The 8,023-nt window shown below is 47.1% G+C and overlaps 1 non-coding gene across 1 annotated transcript; it reads right to left on the bottom strand.

The window, feature by feature from the left end:
* Positions 1-1,276: 1,276 nt before the first annotated feature.
* On the bottom strand, positions 1,277-1,349 carry TRNAT-AGU (transfer RNA threonine (anticodon AGU)). Its single transcript has one exon. It is a non-coding gene; the product is annotated as a tRNA-Thr (tRNA).
* Between the last annotated feature and the right edge of the window lie 6,674 nt (positions 1,350-8,023).

The following is an 8,023-nucleotide window of genomic DNA, read 5'->3' as shown; positions in this document are numbered from 1 at the left end:
GTACACCGCCCTCTCTAGAATTTTGGATATTATACTGAGTATACTAACAGGCCTATAGTTGCTTACATCAGACCTACTATTTTTCTTGAAGATAGGAGTAACTCTGGCCTCCTTGAGCCCCTCCGATATGGTATTAGTGGTGACAGATTTATTATGTGAGCAAAAGGGATTGACAATTCAGAAGCAACATCTTTTAGGAACTTAGACGGGATGTTATCCGGGCCAGTGCTCTTAGCTGGGTTTAACCTGCTTAGTTCTTTTTGAATATAGTCATGAGATACACTTACTAGTTGACAACTGTTTGGGGTTACCCCTTTATTGGTAGAGTATGTTCGAAACTTATCAGAGTCTGTGTTAAAGGTATTTGATGCAGATGGTAGTTTACTCACTAGTGTTGATGCAACAGATGTATGTTCCTGCCTACTTTCTGTATTCGACTGAAGAAGCCTACTGTGTAGGTGAAACGTTTCGGAATAAAGTTGCCTAACTGTTGCCTATGTGTCTTACCTACCAACCTGCCGGTATTGTATACCATTTTGATATTCATCACTTGTTTTTTCATTTTTCCCTGCTATTCTTCACATAAGAGTAAGTATATACACCACCGTAAGAAGAATACAATTTATTTGTGAATAAGATACTTGTGAAACACCAGACAATTCTTTTGAGAGATGTTTCGTCCTCCAGGAGGCTGCATCGACTTAGAATGATAAATTCCCTGGAGGGAGAAACGTTTCTCAAATAATTTATACAGGTGTTCCAAATGTGTCTTTTTCTTACCATTACATATTCTTTGCCTGATTGTAAGGATATAATTGTTGTTTGGCGCATTCAGATGAAGGTGAGTGGTGCTCTGATGGTTACTAATTCAATGGTTCACACATATGACAATCCTGATCCTCCTCTAACTATCAGAATTAACTTGAGGGACTTTGATGTGAAGCTTCATGTCTCATTTCTTGACCAGTATTTCGACTGGCACAATTTTAAGGTCCTAAGGTCTAAGTGTATCGCTATACATAATATGTGTGAGGATTGTACATAAATATGTAGTAGTGTCCACCACTGTTCTGTGGCAGTGTGTTACTGTTTATGCCAGGGAACCCACATACATAATGGCTGGCAATATATGGCAAACAATGCCGGTGCATGTGTGTGCATGAATGCGCTGAATGATTGTCAATTTTTCTTTGTATATTCAAGATCATAGCTACGATGGTGTTGTCTGTCTGTAGTGTTTATTACATCACATAAAAATCTTTTGAGCATATCTGCATGCCTCCAGAGAGGATCGAACTCCCGGCCTCTGGTTTACTAGACCAGCGCTCTAGCCACTGAGCTATGGAGGCCCTGTTTTAGCTGTGTAGTAATAGTTAACAAAGTTAAGAAAATGGACTCAGGAACAACTATTTAGACATGTATTACGCTATGAATCGATATCCAGAAGATTTATCAAGCTATTACTGTAGTCTACTAGTTGTGCCTCCAAGAGAGAGTTCATACACCTTAGTCTCGCACTGCTGAGTCTCATCGGAAAGCGTCAGTAACTATTGGTCTAAAACACCCGATCATACCTTCTCTTAGGACTATATAATGTTTACTGCCATCAACTCGTCGTTCAGTGTGCTTCACTTGCATACCAGTCTAAGACTTAAAACAGGAGGAATTACTTAACGTTCCTGTGGTTCATCTTCACATGCCTGGGTGAGTGCAGGCACGTGTGTGTGTGTGTGTGTGTGTGTGTGTGTGTGTGTGTGAGTGTGTGTGTGTGTGTGTGTGTGTGTGTGTGTGTGTGTGTGTGTGTGTGTGTGTGTGTGTGTGTGTGTGTGAGTGTGTGTGTGTGTGTGTGTGTGTGTGTGTGTGTGTGTGTGTGTGTGTGTCTGTACTCACCTAATTGTACTCACCTAATTGAGGTTGCAGGGGTCGAGACTCAGCTCCTGGCTCTGCCCCTTCACTGATTGCTACTAGGTCCTTTCCCTCTCTGCTTCCTTAGCTTTGTCATACCTCTTCTTAAAACTATGTATGGTTCCTGCCTCCACTACTTCACTTGCTAGGCTATTCCACTTCCTGACTACTCTGTGACTGAAGAAATACTTCCTAACGTCCCTGTGACTCGTTTGAGTCTTCAGCTTCCAGTTGTGAGCCCTTGTTTCTGTGTCCCCTCTCTGGAACATCCTATCTCGGTCCACCTTGTCTATTCCCCGCAGTATCTTTTATGTCGTTATCATGTCTCCCCTGACCCTTCTGTCCTCCAGTGTCGCCAGTCCGATTTCCCTCAACCTTTCCTCGTACGACATTCCCCTGAGCTCTGGGACTAGCCTTGTTTCAAACCTTTGTACTTTCTCTTACTTCTTGACGTGCTTGACCAGGTGCGGGTTCCAGACTGGTGCTGCATACTCCAGTATGGGCTTAACATACACAATCTACAGTGTCTTGAACGATTCCTTATTAAGGTATCGGAACGCTATTCTCAGGTTTGCCAGGCGCCCGTATGCTGCAGCAATTATTTGGTTTATGTGTGTCTCCGGTGACGTGCTCGGTGTTATGGTCACCCCAAGGTCTTTCTACCTGAGTGAGGACTGTAGTCTTTGTCCACCTAGCCTATACTTTGTCTGCGGTCTTCTTTGCCCCTCCCCAATCTTCATGACTTTGCATTTGGCAGGATTGAATTCGAGAAGCCAGTTTCTGGACCACATGTCCAGCCTGTCCAGGTCTCTTTGCAGTCTTGCCTCATCCTCATCCGATTTAATTCTTCTCATCAACTTTACATCATCTGCGAACGGGGACACTTCAGAGTCTATTCCTTCCATCATGTCGTTCGCATATATCAAAAATAGCACTGGTCCTAGAACTGACCCCTGTGGGACCCCGCTCGTAACAGGCACCCACTGTGATACCTCTTCACGTACCATGACTCGTTGTTGCCTCCCTGTCAGGTATTCCCTTATCCATTGCAGTGCCCTCCCTTTTATATGCGCCTGATCCTCCAGCTTCTGCACTAATCTCTTGTGGGGAACTGTGTCAAAGGCCTTTCTGTGTGTGTGTGTGTGTGTGTGTGTGTGTGTGTGTGTGTGTGTGTGTGTGTGTGTGTGTGTGTGTGTGTGTGCGTGTGTGTGTGTGTGTGTGTGTGTGTGTGTGTGTGTGTGTGTGTACTCACCTAGTTGAGGTTGCGGGGGTCGAGTCCGAGCTCCTGGCCCCGCCTCTTCACTGATCGCTACTAGGTCACTCTCCCTGAGCCGTGAGCTTTATCATACCTCTGCTTAAAGCTATGTATGGATCCTGCCTCCACTACATCACTTCCCAAACTATTCCACTTACTGACTACTCTGTGGCTGAAGAAATACTTCCTAACATCCCTGTGATTCATCTGTGTCTTCAGCTTCCAACTGTGTCCCCTTGTTACTGTGTCCAATCTCTGGAACATCCTGTCTTTGTCCACCTTGTCAATTCCTCTCAGTATTTTGTATGTCGTTATCATGTCCCCCCTGTCTCTCCTGTCCTCCATTGTCATCAGGTTGATTTCCCTTAACCTCTCCTCGTAGGACATACCTCTTAGCTCTGGGACTAGTCTTGTTGCAAACCTTTGCACTTTCTCTAGTTTCTTTACGTGCTTGGCTAGGTGTGGGGTTCCAAACTGGTGCCGCATACTCCAATATGGGCCTAACGTACACGGTGTACAGGGTCCTGAATGATTCCTTATTAAGATGTCGGAATGATGTTCTGAGGTTTGCTAGGCGCCCATATGCTGCAGCAGTTATTTGGTTGATGTGCACTTCAGGAGATGTGCCTGGTGTTATACTCACCCCATGATCTTTTTCCTTGAGTGAGGTTTGTAGTCTCTGGCCCCCTAGACTGTACTCCGTCTGCTGTCTTCTTTGCCCTTCCCCAATCTTCATGACTTTGCACTTGGTGGGATTGAACTCCAGGAGCCAATTGCTGGACCAGGTCTGCAGCCTGTCCAGATACCTTTGTAGTTCTGCCTGGTCTTCGATCGAGTGAATTCTTCTCATCAACTTCACGTCATCTGCAAACAGGGACACCTCAGAGTCTATTCCTTCCGTCATGTCGTTCACAAATACCAGAAATAGCACTGGTCCTAGGACTGACCCCTGTGGGACCCCGCTGGTCACAGGTGCCCACTCTGACACCTCGCCACGTACCATGACTCGCTGCTGTCTTCCTGTCAAGTATTCCCTGATCCATTGTAGTGCCTTCCCTGTTATCCCTGCTTGGTCCTCCAGTTTTTGCACCAATCTCTTGTGTGGAACTGTGTCAAACGCCTTCGTGCAGTCCAAGAAAATGCAATCCACCCACCCCTCTCTCTCTTGTCTTACTGCTGTCACCATGTCATAGAACTCCAGTAGGTTTGTGACACAGGATTTCCCGTCCCTGAAACCATGTTGACTGCTGTTGATGAGATCGTTCCTTTCTAGGTGTTCCACCACTCTTCTCCTGATAATCTTCTCCATGATTTTGCATACTATACATGTCAGTGACATTGGTCTGTAGTTTAATGCTTCATGTCTGTCTCCTTTTTTAAAGATTGGGACTACATTTGCTGTCTTCCATGCCTCAGGCAATCTCCCTGTTTCGATAGATGTATTGAATATTGTTGTTAGGGGTACACATAGTGCCTCTTCTCCCTCTCTCAATACCCATGGGGAGATGTTATCTGGTCCCATTGCCTTTGAGGTATCTAGCTCACTCAGAAGCCTCTTCACTTCTTCCTCGGTTGTGTGCACTGTGTCCAGCACATGGTGGTGTGCCCCACCTCTCCGTCTTTCTGGAGCCCCTTCTGTCTCCTCTGTGAACACTTCTTTGAATCTCTTGTTGAGTTCCTCACATACTTCACGGTCATTTCTTGTTGTCTCTCCTCCTTCCTTCCTTAGCCTGATTACCTGGTCCTTGACTGTTGTTTTCCTCCTGATGTGGCTGTACAACAGTTTCGGGTCAGATTTGGCTTTCGCTGCTATGTCATTTTCATATTGTCTTTGGGCCTCCCTTCTTATCTGTGCATATTCGTTTCTGGCTCTACGACTGCTCTCCTTATTCTCCTGAGTCCTTTGCCTTCTATATTTCTTCCATTCCCTAGCACACTTGGTTTTTGCCTCCCTGCACCTTTGGGTAAACCATGGGCTCATCCTAGCTTTTTCATTATTCCTGTTACCCTTGGGTACAAACCTCTCCTCAGCCTCCTTGCATTTTGTTGCTACATATTCCATCATCTCATTAACTGGCTTCCCTGCCAGTTCTCTGTCCCACTGAACCCCGTTCAGGAAGTTCCTCATTCCTATGTAGTCCCCTTTCTTGTAGTTTGGCTTCATTCGTCCTGGCCTTCCTGCCTCTCCCTCCACTTGTAGCTCTACTGTGTATTCGAAGCTTAAAACCACATGGTCACTGGCCCCAAGGGGTCTTTCATATATGATGTCCTCGATATCTGCACTACTCAAGGTGAATACTAAGTCCAGCCTTGCTGGTTCATCCTCTCCTCTCTCTCTTGTAGTGTCCCTTACGTGTTGGTACATGAAGTTTTCCAGTACCACCTCCATCATCTTAGCCCTCCATGTATCTTGGCCCCCATGTGGGTCCAAGTTCTCCCAATCGATCTCCTTGTGGTTAAAGTCACCCATGATCAGGAGCTTTGCCCTGCATGCATGAGCTCTTCTAGCCACTCTAGCCAGTGTGTCAATCGTCGCTCTATTGCTCTCGTCGTACTCTTGCCTTGGCCTCCTGCTGTTCTGCAGTGGGTTATACATCACTGCTATTACCACCTTGGGACCTCTAGAGTGAAGCGTTCCCGCTATGTAATCACTTTCTTCTCCGCTGTCTCCTCTCTCCAGCTCATCAAAATTCCAGCGATTTTTGATCAGCAATGCCACTCCTCCACCCCCCCTGTTCCCTCTGTCTTTCCTCAGGATTTGGTATCCCGTTGGAAAGATGGCATCTGTTATCATACCTGTAAGCTTGGTTTCTGTGAGAGCTATGATGTCCGGTGATGCTTCTTTGACTCTTTCATGCCACTCCTCCCACTTATTTGTTATTCCATCAGCGTTTATGTACCATACCTTCAGTTTCCTTTCCAACACTGTGGTTTGGGGGGCCTGTGAGAGTGGGAGACCTGGTGGCATACTGTGGGATTCTATAGCTCGGTGTTGGGTGGAGGCTGTGGGTATGGACTGTAGTGTGTGTTGGGATGGTGTGATAGGTTGTATGGTTCTGAGAATAGTTGTGTGTGTGCTTGCCCTTGCTGTTCTGTTCTGCTCTGACTGACCTCTGCTGGTTCCTTCCTTGTCTCTTTTCCTAGCTCCTTTCGCTTTTTTGTCCTCTCCCTCAGCTGCTGTCGTTCTGATTTTGTTCTGTCTCTGTCTAGGAACACCCTCTTGTACTCTTCCGAGTATTTCAATCGTGGTTTCTCTTGGAGGATCCTGTTCCACACTGTTTCCGTCCTGAGAATCAGCTTGATTGGTCGGTTTCTCCCCTTCGAGTACCCCCCTATTCTCTGAAAATTTACAATCTCGTCCATCTCTTCACCTATTTCCGTGATTATTTTCTCAATCTCCTTTCTTTCTACCTGCTGCCTTTCAGTGTGTGTCCTTTCCTCTCTCTCCTGAAGCCCATGGATAAACACTGATTTTGCCATTTCCTCCTCCCATTGCCTCACCCTCTGTGACTCTGGATCCTGCCTGTATGTGGTCAGTTTCTCCCTTGATTTTTCCAGTGGCCCTTGATAGCATGGTTGTGCCTCAGCATTCGTCCTATCACCCTCTCCATCTGCAACCAGCTGTTCTTCCCTTTCACTCCTTGGTCCTCCTTGGCAGGCTGATATGACCTTAGCATAATTCATAATTCCTTCCTTCCTGTTCGGCCTCGCAGCTTCACATGCTGTGTCTTCTCTGGTCACTGCCCCTGTAACTCGCTTCTAGGACCCTTATCTTGGCTACTGCAGTTTCGACTTGTGCCTCCCAATTCTTTGTCTCCTTCTCCAACCTCTTTTCCAATTTCACAGAGAGCTCTTTCTCCATTTTTTCAGAAAGCTCTCCTAATTTTCTCTCCCACTCTTGTTCCATCCTTTTCCACTGCTCCTCCATCCACTCCTCCCTACCAGAACCATTCTCATCTGATCCTTGGTTCCTGCGAGTCCCCACCATTTTTTTTTTTTTTTGTGAGAGAAGAGAGAAGGGAAAGGTAGAAGGAGAGAGAGAGGGGAAGAGTGAGAAGGGAAAGGGGGGGAGAGAGTGTGAGAGGGGGGGAGAGAGAGAAGGGAAGGTAGAGAGAGGGGGTTAGTGAGAAGGAAAAAGGGGAAGATTGAGTGAGAGTGAGAGAGAGAGAGGGAGAGAGAGAGTGAAGGGAAGGGTAGGAGAGGGGAGAGTTAGAAGGGAAAATGGGGAAGAGAGAGAGAGCAAGAGAGAGAGAGAGGGAGAGAGAGTGAGAGAGAGGGGGAGAGAGAGAGTGAAGGGAAGGGTAGGAGAGGGGGAGAGTTAGAAGGGAAAATGGGGAAGAGAGAGAGCAAGAGAGAGAGAGAGAGAGAGAGAGAGAGAGAGAGAGAGAGAGAGAGAGAGAGGGAGAGAGAGAGAGGGAGAGAGAGTGAGAGAGAGGGGGAGAGAGAGTGAAGGGAAGGGTAGGAGAGGGGGAGAGTTAGAAGGGAAAATGGGGAAGAGAGAGAGCAAGAGAGAGAGAGAGAAAAAGGGAGAGAGAGAGAGGGAGAGAGGGAGGGAGAGAGAGATGGAGGGAGAGAGGGAGAGTGAGAGAAGGCAAAGAGAGGGGGAGAGAGAGGGGGGAGAGAGGGGGAGAAGGGGGAAAGACAGGGGAGATGGAAGAGCGAGAGGGGAGAGAGAGGCAAGGGGGGGAGGGAGGGGAGGAGGGGAGAGAGATGGGGAAAAGGAGAGGGGAGAGATAATGGGAGGGGAGAGATGTTAGAGGGGAAGAGATGTTAGAGAGGGGGAGGTGTTAGAGGTAAGAGATGTTAGAGGGGAGAGATGGGAGAGGAAGAGAGGGAGAGAGAAGGAGCGAGGTTCAGATGGTC

This window comes from Cherax quadricarinatus, chromosome 22 (assembly GCF_038502225.1).
Source record: "Cherax quadricarinatus isolate ZL_2023a chromosome 22, ASM3850222v1, whole genome shotgun sequence".
In the NCBI taxonomy this organism is placed as follows: Eukaryota; Metazoa; Arthropoda; class Malacostraca; order Decapoda; family Parastacidae; genus Cherax; species Cherax quadricarinatus.
Note: the sequence above shows the minus strand (reverse complement) of the source record. Positions and strands in the feature narration are given on the sequence as shown.